Below are 23,943 nucleotides of genomic sequence, written 5' to 3'. Positions count from 1 at the left end.
CTCTTCCCCCCTTCTCCTACTTACCTGTACAGTAAGATAGATTTTTATGACCAACTGAGTAAATATATATTTTCCTTTTCTGAACTAATTTAGATGGGAGTGAGGGCCAAGCTTTGGCTGCCCACCAGACCCCACCCCCTGGCATTTTTTGCTACAGAGTAAAAGCTCTCCCTTGCATGCCTATTTTATGTGAGATCATTTCCCCCATTCTTTCTCTCTCTTCTACCTTCTCCCAGGGCATCCATATTTCTCCCCTCTCCATTTGTTTTACATCATCCCCACCTAATTGGCTCACTCCCATACCCTCTTTCTAGGAAGAATCTTTCTACCTACTTGAATAATGAGAAAATTCTTAGAAGACACGCATATCATCTTCCCTTATAGAAAAGTACACAAGTGAACCTTATTGACTCGCTTGTGATTTTTTTCATATTTACCTTTTGCTGCTTCTTTTGAGTCTTATATTTGAACATAATAATTTCTCTTCAGCTCTGGTCTTTTCATCAGGGAGCAAGCCTGTAGTAAGCAGAATGTTATCAGAGTGTTTATCATCAGTCCTGAATGTTTTGTCTGCTGAGTGTTCTGAGGCTAGATGTGCTTCCACAGAGAGCAAGCCTGTAGTAACTGGAATGTTCCCAGAGAAAGTGTCTCCTGCCACAAGTATCTTTTCCTCTGAGTGTCCTGAGAGTAGACGTGTTTCCACAAAGAGTAAGCCTGTAGTAAGTAGAATGTTCTCAGAGAGTGTGTCTTCAGCCCAAAATGTCTTGTCTGCTGAGTATTCTAAGGTTAGATGTGCCTCCTCAGAGAGTAAGCCTGTAGTAACTGGAATGTTCCCAGAGAAAGTCTCTCCTGCCACAAGTATCTTTTCCTCTGAGTGTTCTCAGAGCTTGTGTCTCCACCCATAAGTATCTTATCCATTGAGTGTCCTGAGGCTAGATGTGCTTCCACCGAGAGCAAGCCTGCAGTAACTGGAATGTTCCCAGAAAGAGTATTTCCTGCCACAAGTATCTTTTCCTCTGAGTGTCCTGAGAGTAGATGTGTTTACACAAAGAGTAAGCCTGTAGTAAGTAGAATGTTCTCAGAGAGTGTGTCTTCAGCCCCAAATGTCTTGTCCACTGAGTGTTCTAAGGTTAGATGTGCTTCCTCAGAGAGTAAGCCTGTAGTAACTGGAATGTCCCCAGAAAGAGTGTCTCCTGCCATAAATATCTTTTCTTCTGTGTACTATACAGTCGTGTTGACTGTTTTTCCCTCCTAAAACAAAAAAATACCATTTGTCACATGGCATGGATCTCAAAGAGGAGGAGAGCGAAAGGGGGCGGTACATGGGATACCATGAGGTAAGAAACAGGAAACATCAATGAAAAATTTTAAATGACATCAACAATCTAAGGGGTATTAATGGGGAGCTTAGGAGGAGGTAAGAAAGGGGTTTTGGATGTGCAGAGTGATTCCTTCCACCACTGAAGCTTCAGCATCAGGCCGTAGCTTGAGACCTCCAGCACTGAGAGAAGAGACTTTTGGCTGCTCTGTCCATTTATCTGTGTGTCTGGCATCCGTCCATCTACCTTCTGTCCATTCATACTTGGGTACCATATGTCTTTCTTCAGTCCATGTGCTGACTCTTTCTCCTGTCTATGCCCGTGTCCGGCCCCCAAGTATCTGTCCCCTGCCTGTTCTTCCTCTCGATTCTGGCCAGGCCATCACATGGCTGGCCCCAACACCCACCTGATAATCATCCTCCTCTCGCTTCTCTGTCCCTGGCTGCCCTATGTACCTGAACTGTCTCTGGACCCCTTCCATTCACAGGCACATGACTCTCTTCCTGCCTTCCTGCCTCCCTCCCTCCCTTGTAACCAGGTCCATGGGCAAATTCACATTACTTCAAAATCGTTCTACTTAGAGGTTTGCCCAATGGTCCACTTATCCAAAATGAGAACTGCCTGTAGTTGATTAAAAAAAAAGAACAGGTAGCATAGCAGTTTGGTAGGAATTTGATAGATCTATGCCTCACTCTATGTTTGAAATTAAAATATAAAGGAATACATGAATTAGATATGATCATTAAAATAATGTGATAAGTGATGAAAATTATAAATGAGAGACATCTGTAAGAGATGTAATTATAATCACTAATATTTACTCTAGCTTAGAGCTTCAACTAATTAATTTATTCATTCAATAGCTATAGATGAAGCTCCTGCCACTTGCTGGCCACAGAGAAGGACACGTGGCCTAATTAAGCAATCAACAAGCATTTCTTAAGTACCTCCTGCATAACAGGCACTGTGCTAGGTTCTGGAGATGCAAATACTATTAAGGACATAGTTCCAAACCACTAGAAGCTTATGTTCTAATGACACAGAAAATACAGAAAAGTATATAAAGAATAAAAGTATATAGAGAATAACTCCAGGCCCAGTGCTCTAACCGCTGAACCACCTAGATGGAGGGATTCAGAGATCCCAGAAGGCTGTTGCCAAGCCGCTGTCCAGGAGGTTGCCTTGAGGCCAGGGAAGGATAAGAAAAGAGCTCCTTCTTGGTACATGGAAGTTCTGCAAGTGCTCAGTCCCTTCTAAATTCACCACCTACCCTGAGGAAAAACTCTAATTGTCCTACCTGAGTTAGGAACTCCCCAAGTAGCTTTATGTATGGTGAGTGCAAGGGTCTGGGAGCAGGACCTATCACCCCACAGAGAATGTAAACTACCTGTAATGTAAACAGCAAGAGAAGCTTCAAGTATCCCATAGGAAAACTTGTACTTGACCAGAGGTCATCCCTGGCTTTTCACCTTCTTTGTTCTCATTCTGCATGACACCTGGCTTGGCCCAATGGTGGTGTGGGCATCCAACACTCTGTCTTGTTGCCACCATAGGGCTGATCTCATGAGCAAACTCCCTTACACAACACAATTAGCTCCAGAAAGGCTCATCAATTTATATAATCCATGCTGGTGTAGCCTGCTTCTTTCTTTGGAATCAAATACCATCCCATTATGGCATACCATAATGAATGACATCCCTTGGATGGTGTGTGTCCTAACAAGTTTGTTTCCTCTAAAATGGAGACAGGAGAGCCTCAGGGAAACCTTCTCAGACTCAAGTTTAATTAACCCAGCCTGGCACCAAAATGGTGGAGAGAGGTTAAGGGACTTACCCCAGGGTCACTCAACTTGTAAGTATCAGAGTCAGGATCTGAACTCAGGTCTTCCTGACTGAAGATAGAGCTACAGTTCAGATTATGATGCAGTCAGACCCCATTTCAGGGCCCTCGGGACCTATGAGGCTTTAGTTCCCACTTTCCCTGACCCCAACACATGTATACATACACACACACACACACACACATTTTTCTCTCAACGCACACTCTCTCCCTCTGTCTCTCTCTCTCTATCTCTCTCTCTCTCTCATTAGAAAAACTACTAACCTGGAAAACAGATACAGGAAAGATAACTTCAGAATTATTGGACTAACTACCTGAAAGTCATGATTAAAAAGAGAGTCTGGACACCATCTTTTAAGAAAGTATCAAGGAAAACTGCCCTGATATCCTATAACCAGGGAATGAAATAGACATTGAAAGAATCCACTGATCACATCCAGAAAGATCCCAAAATGAAAACTCCCAAAAATATTAGAACCAAATTGCAGAATTCTGAGGTCAACGAGAAAATACTGCAAGTAGCCCAAAAGAAACAATTCAAATACTGAGAAGCCACAGTCAGGATTACACAAGGTTTGGCAGGTTCTACATTATATCAGAGGGGTTAGAATATGATATTCCTGAAGATAAAGGAGCTTAGATTACAATCAAGAATCAACTAACTACCCAGTAAACCTGAACATCATCTCTCAGAGGGGAAAATGTACATGCAGTGAAACAGGGGACTTTCCTGTTGAAAAGACCAGAATTTAATAGGAAATTCGATTTTAAAATATGACTTGAAATGAAACTTCTTATTGCATTTGGATATCCAGTTAAATCAATTCTGCCAAATCTTATGTTTGCCTTTCCAAAGAGAACCTATGAACTATTAGAGGCAGCTGGTGACACAGTGAATAAAGTACAGAGCATGAAGGCAGGAAAAATTAAGTTCAAATCTGACTTCATATATTTACTTTATGTGCAACCCTGGGCAAGTCATGTAATTACTTTCTGCCTCAATTTCTGAACCTGTAAAATATGGATGATAATAGCACCTACCTCACAGGGATATTGTGAGGATCAAATGGCATTTTTAAAATCATTTAGCATAGTGTCTGGCAGATAGTACACACTATAGTTATGCTTATTCCCTTCTGCATCCTTCCATTTAACTGCAACTTCCTTTTGTCTTCTGATTTTGTTTGTCATGAAAATATCAATATCAACAAGTTTACTTCTTCAAATAGTTTAATAATCATAGATTAATAATTGGCATTCAAAACATTACTGGAACATTAAAAACTCATTTTACAAATAAGAAATTTGAGGCTTAGAGCTGTTAAGTGATGTGACCATGTTAATAGAGGTAATAAGTATTAGTGGTAAAATTGGAACCTGTTTTCTTGACCCCAAATTCAGTACACAATGCATGCACTACACCGTGGTATTTCTCCACCTGCCAATAATGATTGACTCTGTACTCAGAGAAGCAGCATGATTTAGCAGGGTTAAAGGAGAAGCTAAATTCAGAATTCAACAGCAATTCCTTATTTCTGAAATCAGTATAATGCCCAGTATTATGCAAACAATAGGTAAATCAAAGAAAAGACCTTAGAAGTCATCTAGTCCAATTTCCTTATTTTATTGAGAAGGAAACTAAGATCTGAAAAATGTAAATGATTAACCCAAGGTCACACTGCTAAGAGGTCATAGATAAGGTTTTTAATTCAGGTCATCTAACCCCAAATGTAGTGTGCTTGCCACAAGAAAACAGGATCTCCCAGGTATAAATGTTCCTTTTGATTAAATAATAATAAAAATAACAATAATAAAATAATTTTTAAAATGGTCTATTTTCAAGGCCTTACTCATAGGGATATCATGCAATCAACAAGATAGAGGAGTAGTTGGTTTCAATATGATTTACCTTAACCCCAAAATCTCAAAACAATAAAAATAGCAAATCAACAATAAATAAAACTGCATAAAGAAAAAGAAGACAGAAACAAATAACTCTACTCATCATAAAAATTTCTGAAATAACAGTGGGTTGAAGTCCAGGGAAAATCAAACATTAATTGACCAATTAATAAACAATTGTTAAGCGTTTACCATATGATAGGTACCATGCCTGGTTGTTGTTGTTGTTGCTGTTGTTGCTGTTGTTTGGGCTTCGTTTTTGAAAAAGACCAATGACATCAGAGTAGAACATTTCAAGGAAAATTTGCCCTTCTTGACTTGCAGTGCTTATGAAGAGTCAGCTCTTCATATGAGATCCTCACAATGACAACTGTAGCTTCTACACTGCTATCTGTTACAAGGTTTGATGAAACTGAAGAGTTCTATGAAAACGTCAGAGGATCCTTCAAACCAAGCCAACATGTACTGTGATTTTTGGTTACTTCAGTGTGAAAACAGACATAGGGGAAAATGATATCTTAGAAAATATAGCTTGGAACTGCAAAATAGAAAGGAATTAAAACTTTTAGACTGCTCGGAAATTTTTGAATACTTTTTATATTTCTCAGAAGAGATCTGGAAGAAGCTATCACAAAACAAAGCCCATAAATCAAGGAAAAAAAATAAATTGATTGTAGTTTAAAGAACAACTAGCTACTGTTGTGGAAATCATTTCAGAATACACTATGTATATGCAGTCTGATCATTGACTTTACAGAGCAAAAGGCAAAATCAACATCAAATTTAAAGAAAAAAAGAGATGAGATGACACCATATGCAAAGGTAACCACTTCAACCATATTTATTCAAATGTACAGTTGACGTTGAAAATTGAGAAATCGAAAAAAATAAACTATCTTTGATTTTAAAAAAATAAAATAAAATATAAGACTCAAGAAAGTCATAAAAAGAAACAGGAAAGCAAAAACATAAATTATTCAATATAAGTAAAGTGTTTCCATCCCTACAGGGGAAGATGATACTTGGAACGCTGAAGAACTGTTAGATCTATTAGGGTAGTTAGAAGGAGTATACATAGACAGAGGCTGTGGGAATAAATTGACTTTGATGGGACGATATTAAAAAATTAAGGGGTGAGAAGAAGGTTGCATTGGGAGAAGAGAGAAAGGAAGAAGTATGGAGTAAATTATATCACATTAAAAGGTACAAAAGACCTAATACAATGGAGGGAAAGAAGGGAAGGAAGGGAGCATTGCTTTAACCTATTGCAACATATTTGGCTCAAAGAGGAAATGACATACACATTCAGTTGGGTATAGAGATCGATCTTACCCAAAAGGAAGTAGGAAGAGAGGGAGCCAAGAAAATGTGGGTGGAGGTGATAGAAGGGATGGCAGATTGAGGGAGGGGATAGTCAGAATCAAAATACTAGTGAGTAAAGACCAGGTGAAAGGAGAGACAAAGAAAAGTATAAATGGGGAAAAAACAGGATGGAGGGAAATACACAGTTAGTAATCATAATGAATGGGATGAACTAACCCATAGAAAGGAAACAGCAGAGTGGATTAAAACCAAGAATCCTGAAATATGTTGTTTACAAGAAACACATTCGAAAGAGAGATAAACAGAGAGTAAAGGTAAAAGGTCAGAACAGAATATATTATTTTTCAGCTACAGTAAAAAAAAAAAGTGGGGCTAGCAATTATGATCTCAGACAAAGCAAAAGTAAAAATAGATCTAATGAAAAGAGACAAAGGAGAAAAGTACATATTGCTAAAAGGTACCATAGAAAATAAAGCAATATCAATACTAAACATATATGCATCAAATAGTATAGCATCCATATTTCTAAAGGAGAAGTTAAATGGGTTATAGGAGAAAATTGACACTAAAACTATACTAGTGGGAGACCTCAACTTTCCCCTCTCAGAACTAGATAAATCTAACCATAAAATAAAGAAGACAAAATTTAAGGAAGTGATTAGAATTTTAGAAAAGTTAGATATGATAGACCTCTGGAGAAAACTGAATGGGCATAGAAAGAAATATATGATTTTCTTAGCAGTATATGGCACCTATACAAAAACATACCATGTATTAGGGCATAAAAACCTCACAATCACATGCAGAAAACAGAAATATTAAGTGCATCACTTTTAGAGCATGATGCAATAACAATTACATATAAGAAAGGGCAATGGAAAGAGAGGTTAAAATTAGTTGGAAATGAAATAATCTCATCCTAAAAAATAAGTATGTCAAAGAACATGTCATAGAAACTATCAATAATTTCCTCAAAGAAAATGACAACAATGAGACAATGGACCAAAATTTGTGGGATGCAGCCAAAGCAGTACTTAGGGGAAATTTTATATGCTTACATCAATAAAATAGAGAAAGAGCAGATGAATCAATTGGGCATGCAACTAAAAAAGCTAGAAAAAGAACAAATTTTAAATCCCCAACTAAACAACAAATTGAAAATCCTGAAAATCAAAGGAGATTTTAAAAAATGAAAGTTAAGAAAATCATTGAACTAACAAAACAGACTAAGGGCTGGTTTTATCGTGGAGTGGGGGGGGAGGGGGACAACAAAAAGTAAACCATTTGTTCATTTGGTTTAAAAGAAGAGAGGCAAAAACCAAATAACCAGTATCAAAATGAAAAGGGTGAATTCACCACCAATGAAGAACAATTAAAGCAATAATTAGGAGCTATTTTGCCCAACTGGAGGTCAACAAATCTGATGATCTAAGTGAAATGGATGAATACTTACAAAAATATAAATTGTCCAGAGTAACAGAAGAAGAAATAGAATGTGTAACCCTACTTTAGAAAAAGAAATTGAATAAGCCATCAAGGAACTCCCTAAGAAAAAAATCTCCAGGCTGACACGGACTCACAAGTGAATACTATTCAACATTTAAAAAACAATTAATTCCAATACTATATAAACTATTTGGGAAAACAGGCAAAAGAGGAGTCCTGACAAATTCCTTTTATGACTCAAATATGGTATTGATACCTACACCAGGAAGAGCCAAGACAGAGAAAGAAAACTAAAGACCAATTTCCCAAATGAATATTGAGGCAAATATTTTGAATAAAGTACTAGCAAGGAGATGACAGCAATATATCACTAGGATCATACACTATGACCAGGTGGGATTTATACCTGGAATGCAGGGCTGGTTCTATATTAGGAAAACTATCAGCATAAGTGACCATATAAATAATAAACCCAACAGAAATCATATGATTATCTTAAGAGATGCAGAAAAAGTTTTTGACAAAATAAAGCACCCATTCCTAGAAAAAACACTAGAGACCATAGGAATAAATGGAGCTACCTTTAAAATGATAAGTAGTATCTCTCTGAAACCATCAGCAAGCATTGTCTGTAATGAGGATAACCTGGAAGCCTTCCCAATAAGATCAGGGGTGAAATAAGGATTCCCATTATCACTACTATTATTCAATATTGCACTGGAAATTTTAGCTCTAGCAAAAAGAGAAAAGAAATTAAAGGAATTAGGATAGGCAATGTGGAAGCAAATCAATCACTCTTCATGGCTATTAGGATGGTATACTTAGAGAATCCTAGAGAATCAACTAAAAAACTAGTTGAAATCATTAACAAGCTTAGCACAGTTGCAGGATATAAACTAAACCAACATAAATCATTAGCATCTCTATATATTACCAACAAAGCCCAACAGCAAGAGATAGAAAGAGAAATTACACTTAAAATAATTGTAGACAATTTAAAATAGTTGGGAGTCTACCTGCCAAGATAAACCCAGGAATTATACGAACACAATTACAAAACACTTTTCACTCAAATAAAGTCAGATCTAAACAACTGGAGAACTATTGGTTCCTCATGGGTAGGCTAAGGCAACATAATAAAGATGACAATTTTACCTCAATTAATTGACTTATTCAGGCCATACCAATCAAACTACCAAACATTATTTCATAGACTAGAAAAATCATAATAAAATTCATCTGGAAGAACAAAAGGTCAAGAATATCAAGGGAATTAATGAAAACTAATGTGAAGGAAGGTGGCCTAGCTACATCAGATCTCAGACTGTGTTCAAAGCAGTAATCATCAAAACTATCTGGTACTGACTAAGAAATAGAGTGGTGTATCAATGGAATGGATTAGGCACACAAGACACAGTAGGAAATGACCATAATAACCTAATAATCTAGTATTTGATAAGCCCAAAGATCCCTGCCTTTTGGACAAGAACTATTTACCAAAACTTCTGGAAAAAATGAAAACTAGTATGGCAAAATAGGTGTAGGTAACAGGAACTTAGGCATGGGACACATGGTAGCCTGGTTTCCCTAGCTGGTTACAGTCTAGCAGATCCTCGAAGGAACAATGGAACCAGAGGAGAACAATTTGCTGGACCTCCCTGATTATGGGGTGGTAGAAGATGAAACTTTTCAACCTTTTCCACTGCCAGCCTCTCCAGGAAGGGATGATGCTGGAGAAAATGAGCCCACCACATGTACAAGGAGGGATCAGATGGGAGATATGCCTGCAGTTATAAAGACAACTGTGAAAAAGAATTTGCCTAAGTTAGATGCTCAGAGGCTGAAGATTTGAAGACATTAATCAGACATGTGGAGCACTGGGCACATAGGCTATTCCCTAACCTGCAATTTGAGGATTGTATTGGTAGAGTAGAACATTTGGGAAATAAGAAGGAAGTTCAGACCTGCTTAAAATGGATTCGACTTGATCTTTCTATTATATAAGGATTTTATTCTCAATGATGGCAATAAAGCAGAAGGTAATAGACTAGACACAACTACCACAGACTTTGATTCCTTGTTTGCAAATCTAGTTGACAGAGAAATATTTGCTCCTCAAAGTTTGATGGAGGAACAACAGCAAAGAACTGAGAAGAACTAAACAACTAGCCTTGGAATTGAGACAGATAAAACTGCTAAATAACAGTTATTATGCCCAGGACACAGGCATCTGAAAAGGATGGTAGAAATGAAGCTCAAGATGAGAACTTAAATGAAGAAAATTCAGAAATCTCAGACAGTACTGCAAATATAGATGATGACTTACAAAACTCAGTAGATGAAGTCGTTTAAAATATGCAACAATGACTAGTCAACAAATCTTTTTATTTTAAGAGCACTTAAGTTCAGAAATATGGATTAGACTCAGTTAAGACTAAAAAAAAATAGATTTAATAGTCGTTTGTCCTCCAATTTAACAAGTAGAGAATTGTTGTATATTTTTTTGATACTGGGTGAAAACATTTAAGTGGCTAACTTCATTGGCTTTCTAAAGATCTGGCCCACTTATTTATATCTGCCCCATTTATTTATTTATTCATTCATTCAGTTATTTATTTATCTATTTATTTATTTATTTTAGCCTAACTTGTCATAGCTTCCATGGCTTCTTCTATTTGTCTTTTTATATAAACAGATCTTTCCACAATTCAGTAACTTCCGCTGCTAGTTGTGAGGGAAACTGAGATCTTCCCCAGGCCCTCGTGTAACTGCCTCATGACCTTACATAAAAAATGTAAATTGGAGTTAACGTGCATGGCCGAGGGTACCATGGAAACGGAACATTAAGTAACCAACAAACTATGTTACCTTGGAAACCAATTCTTATCTCAAGGAACATTTTTCTTGAGAGGACTTGATCCCTCCTTGGAGATTTATACAACAAACTGGTATTTGGGGCTCTGATCAAGCTCCAACCTTTTTTAAAATGTGTGCTTATCCCGTACATGAGCGCTCACCAAGCATACATACACAAAACAAAATACTAAGATTGTTTTTCCTTGGTTTACATAGATATAAAAGGGTCATTTGAAAGATGATTTTTTGGAGTACTAGATGTCAGAGACAAAGTTTGATAAAGTTCTCATTTCTCAAATAAGAGAACTTCATTCAATTTATAAGAACACAAGTTATTCCCCAACAGGGAGTTTTCAGATGAAGAAAACAAATCTATCTATAGTCATAGGAAAAAATGCTCTACATCATTACTGATTACAGAAATACAAATTAAAACACCTGAGGTGCCCACTCACTCCTATAAGGTTGGCTAATATGACAAAAAAGGAAAATGATAAATGTTGGAGGGGATGTGGAAAAACTGACACATAAATGCACTGTTGGTGAAGTTGTGAACTGATCTAAACATTTTGGAGAGCAATTTGGAACTATGCCCAAAGGGCTATAAAACTGTGCATACCCTTTGATCCAGCAATACCACTCCTGAAACTATATCCCAAAGAGATAAAAAAGGGGAGGAAAGGACCTATTTGTACAAAAATACTTGTAACATCTCTTTTTATGGTGGTAAAAACTGGAAATTGAGGGATGTACATCGATTGGGGAATGGCTGAACAAGTTGTGACATATGATTATAATAGAATGTTACTGTGGTATAAGAAATGATGAGCACCCAGATTTCAGAATAACCTGGAAACACTTACATGAACTGATGCAAAATGAACTGAACAGAACCAGGAGAACACTGAACACAGTAACAGCAATACTACATGATGATCAACTGTGAATGACTTAGCTATTCTCAGCAACACACTGATCCAAGACAATTCCAAAGGACTCATGCTGAAAAATGCTATCTACCTCCAGAGAAAAAACTGATGAAGTCTAAATACAGATCAAAGCATACTACTTTTTTACTTTCTGTATTTGTTCATGGGTTTTTTTTTCCTTTGGGTCTATGTATTCTTTCACCACATGACTAATATGGTAACAGGGCTTGTATGATTGAACATGTATATAACCCATACCAGATGGCTTACTCTCTCAGGAAGGGAGGAGGTGAAGGAAGGAGAGAGAAAATTTAGAACTCAATTTTTTTTAAGGAATGTTAAAAATTATCTTTACATATAACTGAGGGGAAATAAAATATTAATGAAAAACCCATATGTTATCCTTGATTTCCCTGTCAACCTTCAGTATCAGTGCCCTATTTCATGGTTATGAAGAACTTCAGTTGGTTTCATTTGCATTTTTGTAATTATTAGTCATTTTGAGCACTGTTCCATATATTTGTGGATAGTTTAGATTTCTCCCTGTGAAAACTACCTGTTTATATTCTTTGCCCATTTATCAGTGGGGAAATTCCTCTTGTGTTTGTAAATGAGAATTGGTTCTCTATATACCTTACATATCAGAGAAACTTTCTGCAAAGATTTTTTCCCATTTACCAGTTTTTTTCTAGTTTTAGCTGCATTAATTTTCTTTTTACAAAAAATATGAATTTAAATGAATGTAATTTGAATGACCACTTTTACCTACTGGCATCCTCTCTACCTCTTCTTTGTTCCTGAACTCTTCCTCTATCTATAGATGAGGAAGGTAATATCTCAATTCTGGAATTGGTTTATATTATCTCCCTTTATGTCTAAGTCATGTATTCATTTGGAGTTTATCTTGGTTTATGTTGGGAGATGTTGGTCTTTATCTAATTTCTTCCATACTGCTTTTCAGTGTTCTCAGAAGCTTTTGGCAAAAAGTAAGTCCCAACTCCCAGTAGTTATAGTCTTTGGATTTCTGGAACACTAAATGACTAGGTTCGTTGACTCCTGAGACTATTCCCAGATTTTGTCGCCTTTATCACAAACTTTAGGACTGAGTGGTCACTTCCTCCCAGCACTCCCATCATTTCCATTCTAGCAATCACTTCCTTCCTATTACTGAGAATCTGATCCAGAAAAATCTCAGTCAATGAACATACATTAAACACTTTCTATGTGCTAGGCAGGTTACTAAATAAGTGCTGAGGAGACAAAGAAAGGCAAAAGACAGTCTCTGCTCTGAAGGAGCTCAGTCTAATGGGGAAGATAACATGCAAACTACTATAGAGAAACAACCCCTGGACAGACTAAAGTGGAAGTAATAAGCAGTGGGAAGGGGCTAGAATTGGGAGGGGGGAGGAATCAAGAAAGGCTTCCTGTAGAAGGTAGGATTGGATCTGGGATGTGAAGGATGCCAGGGAAGCCAAGGGGTAGAGATGAAGAGTGAGCATATCAGGTATGGGGAACAGCCAGTGAAAATGCTCAGAGTCAGGTGATAATGCCCTTTTCCCTTTGTTGGTTCCTGCACTTCACAAAGGATCAAATGATCACTAATGAAATTCAAGAAGTTATTAGCTAGAAGGCTGAGGATAGGAAGTACCAAGTCAACCTCTCTCAACATTCCTCATTAAACAACTTTAACAGAGAGCCTCACATCAAATTCTCCACTGGCACAGCCAACAAAAGATTAGGTTGAGACATTCTTCCAAGCCCAAAACAACTTGAGAGGCTGGAAGGTGAGATTTGTAACACAGGGGTGGAGGCTGGCCCAGAGCCCACGTTCAGGAAACACCAGTGGTGGGATGAGGTGGTGGACTGAAAAGGAATGCCATTTTTTTTTTGCTTTTTGGTGAGGCAATCAGGGTTAAGTGACTTGCCCAGGGTCACACAGCTAGTAAGTGTCATGTGTCTGAGACTGGATTTCAACTCATATACTTCAAGGCCAGAGCTCTATACACTGTGCCACCTAGCTGGCTTAGGAATGCCATTTTAATCAGTTAGTATTGATGACTTTGATTTAATTTTAGTTGGATTGTAGGATTGATCTCCCTTCTTCAGGAAAAGCTAGTCCTAACAGGTAAGACAAAACAACAAAGGTATTCTCTTCAGTCTAGGTTACTTATAGATTTAGTGAATAGATAGATTGATAAGACTTCATCACTTAGTAGCAGATAATTTCAAGTAAGACATACATGTTTTAGGAACAAAATTATCAAAGTATTAGAAGACTCTTTTCAAAGGCTAAGTTCCCCTTTCTGGCAGTTGGGAAAGGAGGGTTGACAAAAGATTAAGTTCTTTAGACTTAGGAGATAAGCTCCCTTATTTTTCTTCAGCTAGAGCTTATGTATTTGTTAAGTGGTGTAATCTTCTGAGGCTGGGTTTTCCTCTCTGGCAAGTGCAGAATCAGGGTGGGGGGTGACTGCTAACTACAAATCACACCTTCCTCTTTCCCAGTCTCAGTGGAAACTATAGGCCCCTTGAAAGGAAGCTTTCTGATTACAAACTGCTTCAGCTGTGGGGCAAGGACTTCTGGGGCAATCTCACTTTGACAGCTAAATGTTGCCAACAGTAGGAATTTTCATTAAGGAAGCCTGGGAGAAGCAAACCACTCAGATGACCTTCCTTGTTCACCTGAATTATGCTCAAAACAAGTTTCCTAACATTGCTGTAATTTTTTTACTCCTCTTTTCTCTTATAAAAATAAACTCTGAAATCATTCCTTTGTCACTAATTACTAAGGAATTAGTTAATCTAAGGGGAACCTGTCAATCATTACTAGGAAATCATTATTTATTTACTTGGAAAATTTGTACCTCAGAATGATTTTCTATTTATTTTTATTACATTCCTATTATATGATATTTTATTCTTATTATATTAAAGTTATTCTATTAATTTCAATAGTCAGAAGCAGCAGCAGCTTTGGGAGCTCTCAAGTCAGAGACAATAAGGGGACCTAGCAATTGGCTGAAAGAGATTACGGAGACCCCAGTGCTAGCTCAAGACACAAGATTGGAAGCTGTTTGGACATTCCACTGCCTGTATAGACTTCTGGGTCACAATCCAAGGGCAGCAATGAGCACGTTCTGGCAAGAGGGAGCAGGGACCCTGAGGAACAGTATCATTTGCAATCACAATGGAAAAAGGGTATTGAGGGGTAAGGTCACTTCTGGTCAACAGGGATTAGTGACCTCGTGTAGCAATATCAATTGTAGCCCTAATGGCTCAGGGTTTCTTCCTAGGTAAGGACCAGAGCACAGACCAGGAAAGCAAAGACCAAACCTCTCCCCAAATCTTATCACTTTGGACCACAGAAAACTTTCAAACCCCCAAAATTAGCTCTGAAAACATCAAAGTGAAAAGTGGGAAAAGGCCTGAAGCTTCAGACAATATGTTCCCTGCCCCCCACCCTGCCACAGCCTCCCACCAAACACACTTAGGCTTTAGCTGAAGTATAAAAGGAAATGGTAGAAATCATGATCTCAGACAAAGCAAAAGCTAAAACAGACCTAATTCAAAGAGATAAGCATGGAAACTATATCTTACTAAAAGGTACCACAGACAATAATATAATAACAATACCAACCAAATATGTACAAAACGGCAGAACATACAACTTCTAAAAATGAAAAGTTAAATGACTTACAGAAGGAAATAGTAAAACTATACAAAGGGTGACCCCAACTTTTCCCTCTCAGAATTAGGGAAATCTATGTACAAATTAAATTAAAAAGAAGTTAAGGAGAAGAAAAGCATATTAGAAAATTTAGAGATGATAGAACTCTGGAGAAAATTGAATGGAAATAAAAGGGAATATAACTTTTTCTCAACTGTTCATGACACCTTCACAAAAAATGAACATATATCAGTGTATAAAAGCCTCATAAACAAATGGACAAATACAGAAATATTAAATGCAACTTTTACACACCACAATGCAATATAAATGACCAAGAAGTGGAAGCACAGATTAAAAATTAATTGGAAACTAAATAATCACATTCTAAAGAATGAGTGGGTTGAAGAACAAATCATACAATCAACCAATAATTTCAGTCAAGAGAATTACAACAATGAGGCAACATGCTACAACTTGTGGGGTGCAGCCAAAGTAGTCCTTAGAGGAAATTTCTATCTCTAAATGCTTACATCAGTAAAACAGAAAAAGAGCAGATCAAGGAATTGGGCATCAAATTTTAAAAAGTAGAAAAAGAACAAATAGAAAATCTCCAACTAAACATCAAAATTGAAATCCTTAAATCAAAGATGAGATTAAGAAAATTATTAAGAAATCAAACTAATAAATAAAAGTAGGTGCAGGTTTTATGAAAATATTAATAAAATAGACAAACCATTAGTTAACTTGATTAACAAAAAAAGGAAGAAAACCAAATTACCAGTCTCAAAAATGAAAGGGCAAATGCATAACCAATGAAGATGAAATTAAAGTAATGCCTAGGAGTTGCTTTGCCCAATCACATGCCAGGAAAACTGACAAACTACATGAAATGGAAAAATATTTATAAAAAATATAAACTGTCCATGTTAACACAAGAGGAAATAGTAAATAATCCCACCTTAAAAGAAAACATTGAACAAGGCATAAAAGAGTTCCCTAGGAAAAAATCCCCAGGACCAGATGGATTTGAAAGTGATTCTACCAAGCATTTAAAAAAACATTTCATCCCAATACTGTATAATCTATTTGAAACAACAGGTAAAGAAGGAGTCTTTTTAAATTCCTCTTATGGCATAAATGTGGTTTTGATACCTAAACAAGGCTGTAGGAATATACACACGCTAATACATTCTTGGTGGAGCTGTGAAATGACACATGGGTTTTGGAAAGTAATTTGGAATTATGCGAAGAAAGTAACAAAAATGTCCAAAGTCTTTAAAACAAGGACTCTATTACACCCCAAGGAAGCCATTAATAAGAAAAAATTCCCCATATGTGCCAAAATATTTAAAACAGCACTTTTTGTGACAGCTATGAATTGGAAGCAGAGTAGACGTTCATCAACTGGGGAATGGCTGAACAAGGCATGGAACACGAATGTCATGGAATACTGCTACCATGCAGTAAGAAATGATGTATGTGACGAGTACAGAGAAGTATGGAAAGATCTTTGTGAATTGATTCAAAGTGAATTAAGGAGAGTCAAGAAAACAGAACACACACACACACACACACACACACAGAGTAAGTACAATAATTGAAATGAAAATAATGACACACAAAAAATTAAAAGTACCTGTAACAAAATGTTAAAGATCAAGTGGGACTGAAAAGGAAACATAAGAAGACAACATCACCCTACCCTGTTCAGGAGGTAGGATGTCCACAGGTGTTACACATTTCACATCTTTTCCTAAATGCATTGATCAGTTGTGCTGGCTTTTCTTTTCCACCCTAAAACAAAAAATATAATTTGTTACATTGCATGGCCCTTGAGGATGGGGAGAGGGAGGGATACATGGGATACCTTAATGATGTAAAAAACAGAAAATATAAAAAAAATTTTTTTTTGAGGTGAGGCAATTGGGGTTAAGTTACTTGCCCAAAGTCACACAGCTAGTGAGTGTTATGTGTCTGGGGCCACATTTGAACTCAGGTCCTCCTGACTCTAGGGCCAGTGCTCTATCCACTGTACCACCCAGCTGCCCCTAAGTTTTTTTTTTTTAAAGAAGTCAAGTATCTCAAGGGAAATGATGGGGAGGAAGGAGAAAAGAAAGGGGTTTAGGGTTAGTAATTATCAGTAGCAGATCTCAAACTCTGATACAGATCAGTGGTCATGAAAACAATTGTTGTTGTTGTTTAGTCCTGTCTGACTTCTGCTGACCCCATTTGGGGTTTTTGTGGCAAAGATATTGGAGTGGTTTGCCATTTCCTTCTGCAGCTCATCTGACAGATGAGGAACTGAGGGAAACAGAGTTAAGTGACTTGGCAACGGTCACACAGCTAATAAGTGGCTGAGGTCAGGTTTGACCTCAAGGAGATGACTGTCTTCCTGATTTCAGGCACCATAGAATACCTGGCTGTCCAGAAAATGATGTGAACTTGCTAAAAATTGAAAGGTTTCTCAATGGATAAGATTAGGTATGAAATGTAGAGAAGCAAATAAATAAAATAAGTGTTTAATAAATCCAAAGACAGAAATTGGGGGGGGGGCAGGGGAGGAAACCCTAGTTGATTAAAAAAAACAGATGGGATAAGGGAAAAGCCAGAAATTTGATAGGACATCAACACCTCATACCACCTTTGAAATTAAACTATAAATGGATACATGAATTAGATGTAAAGGAGGAATCAGTAGCAAATTAGAGGAGCAAGGAGGAAACCACTTTTCACATCTATGGAGACAGGAAGAGGTTAATGCAGAACAAGCAACAGAGAGAATCGAAGAAAATAAAATGGATAATTCTGCTTCTATAAAATTGAAATGTTTTTGCACAAACAGATCCAATGCAGTTAAAATGAGAAGGGTAACAGTTAAGTGAGGAAAAACATCTTTGCAGTAAAGTTCTCTAAGGACTGTTGCATATGCAAGATATAGAAGGAACTGATTCCAGTTTCTAAGATCAAGAGCCATTTTCCAGTAGGGCAAAGGATATGAACAGGAAGTTTTCAAAGGAAGAAATTCAACCTATCAATAGTCCTATGACAAAATGCTCCAAATCCCTCATAACGAGAGAAGTCCACATTAAAACAACTCTTTTCTTTCAGTCTGCAAGGTAAACTAATAAACAAAACTAGGATTTGGTTTTATGAAAAAAAAATAAAATAGATAAACCATTGGTTATTTGATCAATATAAAAAGAAGAGAACCAAATTGGAAATGAATAGGGTGAAATCATAACCCATGAAGATGAAATTAAAGCAATTATTACGAGGAATTTTGCACAATCATATACCAGATAAACTGAAAATCTAAGTGAAATGGATGAATATTTACAAAAATATAAACTGTACTTGTTAACAGAAGAAGAAAATGGAATACTTAAATCACTCCAACAAAAAAGAGAAATTGCTCAAGGTATAAATGCATTACCTAAGACAAAATCCCAAGGACCAGATGGATTTATCAGTGAATTCTACTAGATATTTAAGGAACAATCCATTCCAATACTATAAAAATTATTTGAAAAACTAGGTAAAGAACACATCCTACCAAAATCTGTTTATAGTCAAAATATGGTTTTGATACCCACACAAGGGAGAACAAAAACAGAGAAAGAAAATTATAGACCAATTTCCTTAATGAACAGCAAGGAACCATTTGAAATGAAATCCGAGAAAGGAGATTACAGCAGTATATCACAAAAGTCATACATTATGAGCAGTGGGATTAACACTAAGAATGCAGGGCTGTTTCAACGTTAGGAAAACTATCAACACAATTGACAATATCAACAACAAAATAAACAAAAATTGTGTGATTATATCAAAAGATGTAGAAAAAGCTTTTAACAAAATACAACCCATTCCTATTAAAAATACTAGAAAGCACAGGAATCAACAGACCCTCTCTTAAAATTGTAAGTAATATATTTTTAAAACCAAGAGCAAGCATTATCCATCATGGAAATAAACCTGAAGCCCTCTGAGTAAGATCAGGAGTGAAACAAGGATGTCCATTATCACCACAATTATTCAATATTGTCCTAGAAATCCTAGGTATAGACAGAAGGCAAGAAAAAGAAATTGGAAAAATAAAAATAGGCAATGAGGAGACAAAACTACCCCTCTTTGCACATGATATGTGGTATATTTCCAGCACCCCAGAGAATCAAATAAAAAAAAAAACTAGTGGAAACACCCACTTTAGCAACTTTGCAGGATACGAAATAAATCCACTTATCATCAGCATTTCTATAATACTACCAACAAGCTACAAACTACAACAACTACCTGCAGGAAAAGGTAGAAAGAAATTCCAGTTAAAATAATTGCAAACAATATAAAATCCTTGGGAGTCTCCCTGCCAAGATCAATCCATGGACTCCATGAAAACAATGACAAAACACTCTTCACACAAATAAAGACAGATCCAAACAACAATTTAAATGGGAAGAAGCACACACCAAAAACTTAAAAATACATAGAATAAAATGTTAAAGAACAAGTAGGGCTGAAAAGGAAACACGAGAAGACACCATCACCCTACCCCATCCAGGACGTGAGAGGTCCACAGGTGTTACACATTGCACACCTTTTCCCCATGCATCAACCAGTTATGCTCGATTTTTTTTCCTCCCTAAAATCAAAACACAATTTGTTACATGGTATGGCTCTCCAAAATGGGGAGTGGGAGGGATACATGGGATATCTTGGTGAGGTAAGAAACAGAAATATCACTAAAATTTTTTTAAGGAGGCTAAGCATCTCCAGGATAATAATGGAGGGCAGAAGGAGAAAAGAAAGGGGTTTGGGTTAATGACTATCAGCAGCAGATGTTAAACTATACTACAAATCAATGATTATGAAAACAATTGTTCTGATTCTAATTTCCAAGATTAAGAACCATTCTCCAATGGGGCAACGGAAAAGGGCTTTTTCAAAGGAAGAAATCCAAGCTACCAATAACCCTATGACAAAATGCTCCAAATCCCTCATAATGAGAGAAGTGCACATTAAAACAACTCTCTTCTTTCAGTCTGTAAATCACAGAGATCCGCAGGTTCAGGGACAGTCCCCTCTTTCTGTTCTACAATAAGGTACATACATGGAAACGCCCCTTTCACCAGGTGCTGGTTGAAACCAGAACAAAAACAAACACACCGTTAAATCTAAGGACACCAGAGGAAAGAGATGATACGGAGAAGGGGAGAAGAGTTCCTAGACTGTCTCCTCTCTCCCCAGCCCTGAGGCAAAGGCAAGCATGAGAGGAAGGGAGGAAGAAAGGATGGAAACGTCCACCTGGGGAGGGGATGGAGGGAGTGTCCCCAAAGGCTTCTCCCTGCTTGCTTCCACCCCACGGCCCCCAAGCCCCAGAACTCCGCACAAAGGTCTGGGCAGGCAGGAAGCCCCAGCCAGGCAGGAACAGCCCTGGAGGAGCAGCACACACGAGTACACACACACATACGTACATATATACATACATACACACATACACACACAACACACGTATAAACAAAGGTACCAATATTCCCATGCCCCCCCCCCCAAGCACACACACATACCCCTGGGCACTAAAAAAAGTCAATTTGTGGTGGGAGGAGTTCAGGAGAAGACAGAAGAGGGGGCAGAAGAGAATATAAGGGGGGCGACGCAGAGGGGCAGGGGTACCTTGGCAGGAGGGGGAGGGGACGCTTACCTCCTACACAAAGTGCAAGAATTTCGGGGATCTCTCAGGTGACGGGAGGCGGTGAGGAGGAAGGAGGTGTGGTGGGGGCAGAGAAGGGCAGGGGGTTGGGGGAGGGCAGATCTCCAGCTGGTCCCTCCGCCCCAGACTCAGGGGAAAAGGGAACCCCCTCCTCCTCCCCCTCCCCGTCCCCCTCCTCCTCCTCCCCGTCTTCCTCCTCCTTTTCCAGAGACAAAAAGCACTGACCTTGGTCAAGGGTAGCAGGGGCGGGTACAGTGTCGTCACAGCAGCCACAGTGAAGTAGCCACTCAGAGCAGAGGGAGGAGGGAGGAAAAGAGAGCGGGGATCTGTGATGTCACGCACAGAGGAGTGAGCAGCCCCCCCAGTCATTTCTCTCAACTCCCATCACTCACCCTGGGGAGGGGAGGGGGCCCCAGTCCTTAGAGGAGGGCCCAGGACGGAACCAGGTCCCACTTTCCTGTGGGCACCTGCTGGGGCTGGGCGGGATGGGGTGGGGCAGCTGAGCTAAGCTTGGGGTTGTCAGGGGTCAGACTCTTTACAGATAACCTGGAGGGGGAGGGCAGGGATGGAGGGGGCAGGGTGTCCTGGGCTGCACTTAAGGGAACAGCACAGTAGCTGAAGCAGCGGCAGACCACCAGCCCCCAGATCGCAAATGGGACTTGGAATCCTGATGGCCCCCAGAGCAGAGGACTAAAGGGGTAGTCTGAGGCAGGGGTGGTCTCAGCCTCCTTTCTCCCAGGCAGAAGAAGACAAAATCAGACCAGGGGCAGGTACGGATATGGGGACACCCAGCCATGGATGCATCTGTGCCCCTGATCATGCCTGGGCTGTAGAAAACTGGAGGCAACGGCTGTTCAGCTACTCCCTCCTCCAATAAAGGAGAGTTGAGGCAGAAGGTTGGGGATCCTCCCAGGTTCCAGCATGCTGCCCTACCCACTAGGAGCATCACCCAGGGGACCCAGAGCACCCGAGAGAGCCAGGCATCTAGTCAGGAGCCCTAGAGGCAGATAAAAAGGCATCTTGATCAGATAGCTGCAGGGATAGGGACTAGACACCTGAGGACTGTGGGGGACTCCCAGAGAAGGAAAATCTCTCCATTGACACCTTTCTGCCTGCAGTTTCTACTCTCAGAAACTTGCCTAGAGCATGGAGACCTTAGGTGACTCAGCCCCCTCAATAAATACAGACTTTAGGTGGTCAAGGGTCAGCTCAAACACTATCTCCCAGGTCATCCCTGCCCTGAGAAACTGGGGAGACCAATGACCATGCTCTTCTACTTGAATGAGAGAGAGGCACACACTTCAGAGGATCACCAAGCAGGTGAGTCCAAGGAAATGGGCCACTAAGCAAGCCCAGAGGCCCTGCATGAGGCAGAATGTTAATGTAGCCCACTGACAAGGACAAAACTTGGAGGAAATATGTACAAGAAAATGGGTGGTCTTAGCTAGGAAGGATATTTGTTAATAACTAGCCAATTTTGGCCAAGACTTTACCAGTGTCAAATCAGGGAAGCCCAAGCATAGTGTAAAAGAAAATTTAACCTTGGAGTACACAAAAATCAGACACTGAGAGAGATCTACATGTAGTCCTTGTAGCAGTAGTAGAGCTAGGACTCCAATCTGGCTCCTCTAACTCCATATCCCTCTATTCTTGCCATTGGACCATGGCCTCCATCTTGAACAAAGCCTCTCCTTCAAGTCTCTTATGTGTGTCCTCTATCTGCTGCCTCAGTTCCCTCTTCACCCAGTCCTTACCTCAAGCCACCAAATGAGTCTAAGGGATCACAGGCTTAAATCTCCAGCTCAAAGCACACTCAGAGTCCAGCTGATCCAATCTCCTTCTGCTGCAGAGGAAGATGAAGGCCAGGGAGGTCAAGGGACTTGCCCCAAATCTCACTTAAGATCAGAGATAGAGTTGGAAGGGACCTCAAAAGTGAACTAATCGAACCCTCTCCATTTAAAGGGAAAAAACTGAACCCCAGAGTGGTGACGGGAGTTGTCTGAGGTCACACAACTAGTAAGTGTCCACAGCTAGTCAGGTAGGATGTGAACCCAGATATTCCTGACCCAGAATTGAGCAGTGTATTAATTAGATTCTGCTGCCTCTTATGCTCTTATTTGACTAGTATGCCTTTATCTATCTAGATGTTCTAAGACTAGAAGGGTGAGGGGCAATTTTCTTTTTTAAATGTCAAAAAAAGTCATTTCAAAAAAACTAATTTCACCTCATGAACATTCAACAGCCACTTATTGCCTGAATTGAATTTTTTCATGAAATACCCGTCTACATCCTTCTGTCTCTCTAATGTGAGAAGTCCTTATCCCAGTTTGACCATTTGCCAAAATGAGTTTTCAAGGATTTACACAACAGCTTCGGTTAAATGAGATAACAACAACAGATATAAAAAACACCACTTCAGCCTCAATGACACTGGAAAGCTGTGCTAGATATCCTCTCAGTAAACCACCTAATCTGGTAATACTCACATATGCATCAGAGGGAGCCCATGGGCAGCTAGGTGGCACAATGGATAGAACAAGGGGCCTAGAGTCAATAAGACTCATCTTCCTCAATTCAAATCTTGCCTCAGACACTTATTAGCTATGTGACTTTACGAAAGTCACGTAACCCTCATTGCCTCAGTTCCTCATCTGTCAAATGAGCTAGAGAAGGACATGGGAAATCACTGCAGTGTCTTTGCCAAGAAAACCCCAAATGGGATCAGAAAGAGTCGGACACAACTGAAAAATGACCTAACCAAGAAAAACCATTCTGTATACCTTGGTCAGGTGCACCCAGATCCACATTGGTCATTTGTCATTACCACAGACAATGAAGTATGCTGCATCATCATCATAGAAAAAAAAGACAGATGCTTTACAAAATCTAAGTCCAGGGAGATCACTTCCCAGAAAACCTCATTCTTCCTACAGCTGCCTTGCTCTGTTATCAGA

The 23,943-nt window shown here is 38.9% G+C and overlaps 1 long non-coding RNA gene and 1 pseudogene across 1 annotated transcript; one reads left to right on the top strand and one right to left on the bottom strand.

Moving 5' to 3' along the window:
* Nucleotides 1-443: 443 nt before the first annotated feature.
* Nucleotides 444-21,023, bottom strand: LOC114053445. The gene is made up of 3 exons (XR_003570382.1): nucleotides 20,981-21,023; nucleotides 16,985-17,076; nucleotides 444-1,251 (listed from the first exon to the last, which is right to left on the bottom strand). It is a non-coding gene; the product is annotated as an uncharacterized LOC114053445 (long non-coding RNA).
* On the top strand, nucleotides 9,455-10,182 carry LOC114053435 (annotated as a pseudogene).
* Nucleotides 21,024-23,943: the final 2,920 nt, after the last annotated feature.

The sequence above is a fragment of the Vombatus ursinus genome, unplaced genomic scaffold, assembly GCF_900497805.2.
Source record: "Vombatus ursinus unplaced genomic scaffold, bare-nosed wombat genome assembly UNPS02004093.1, whole genome shotgun sequence".
NCBI classification, from domain to species: domain Eukaryota; kingdom Metazoa; phylum Chordata; class Mammalia; order Diprotodontia; family Vombatidae; genus Vombatus; species Vombatus ursinus.
This window is presented reverse-complemented; position numbering and strand designations above follow the sequence as displayed.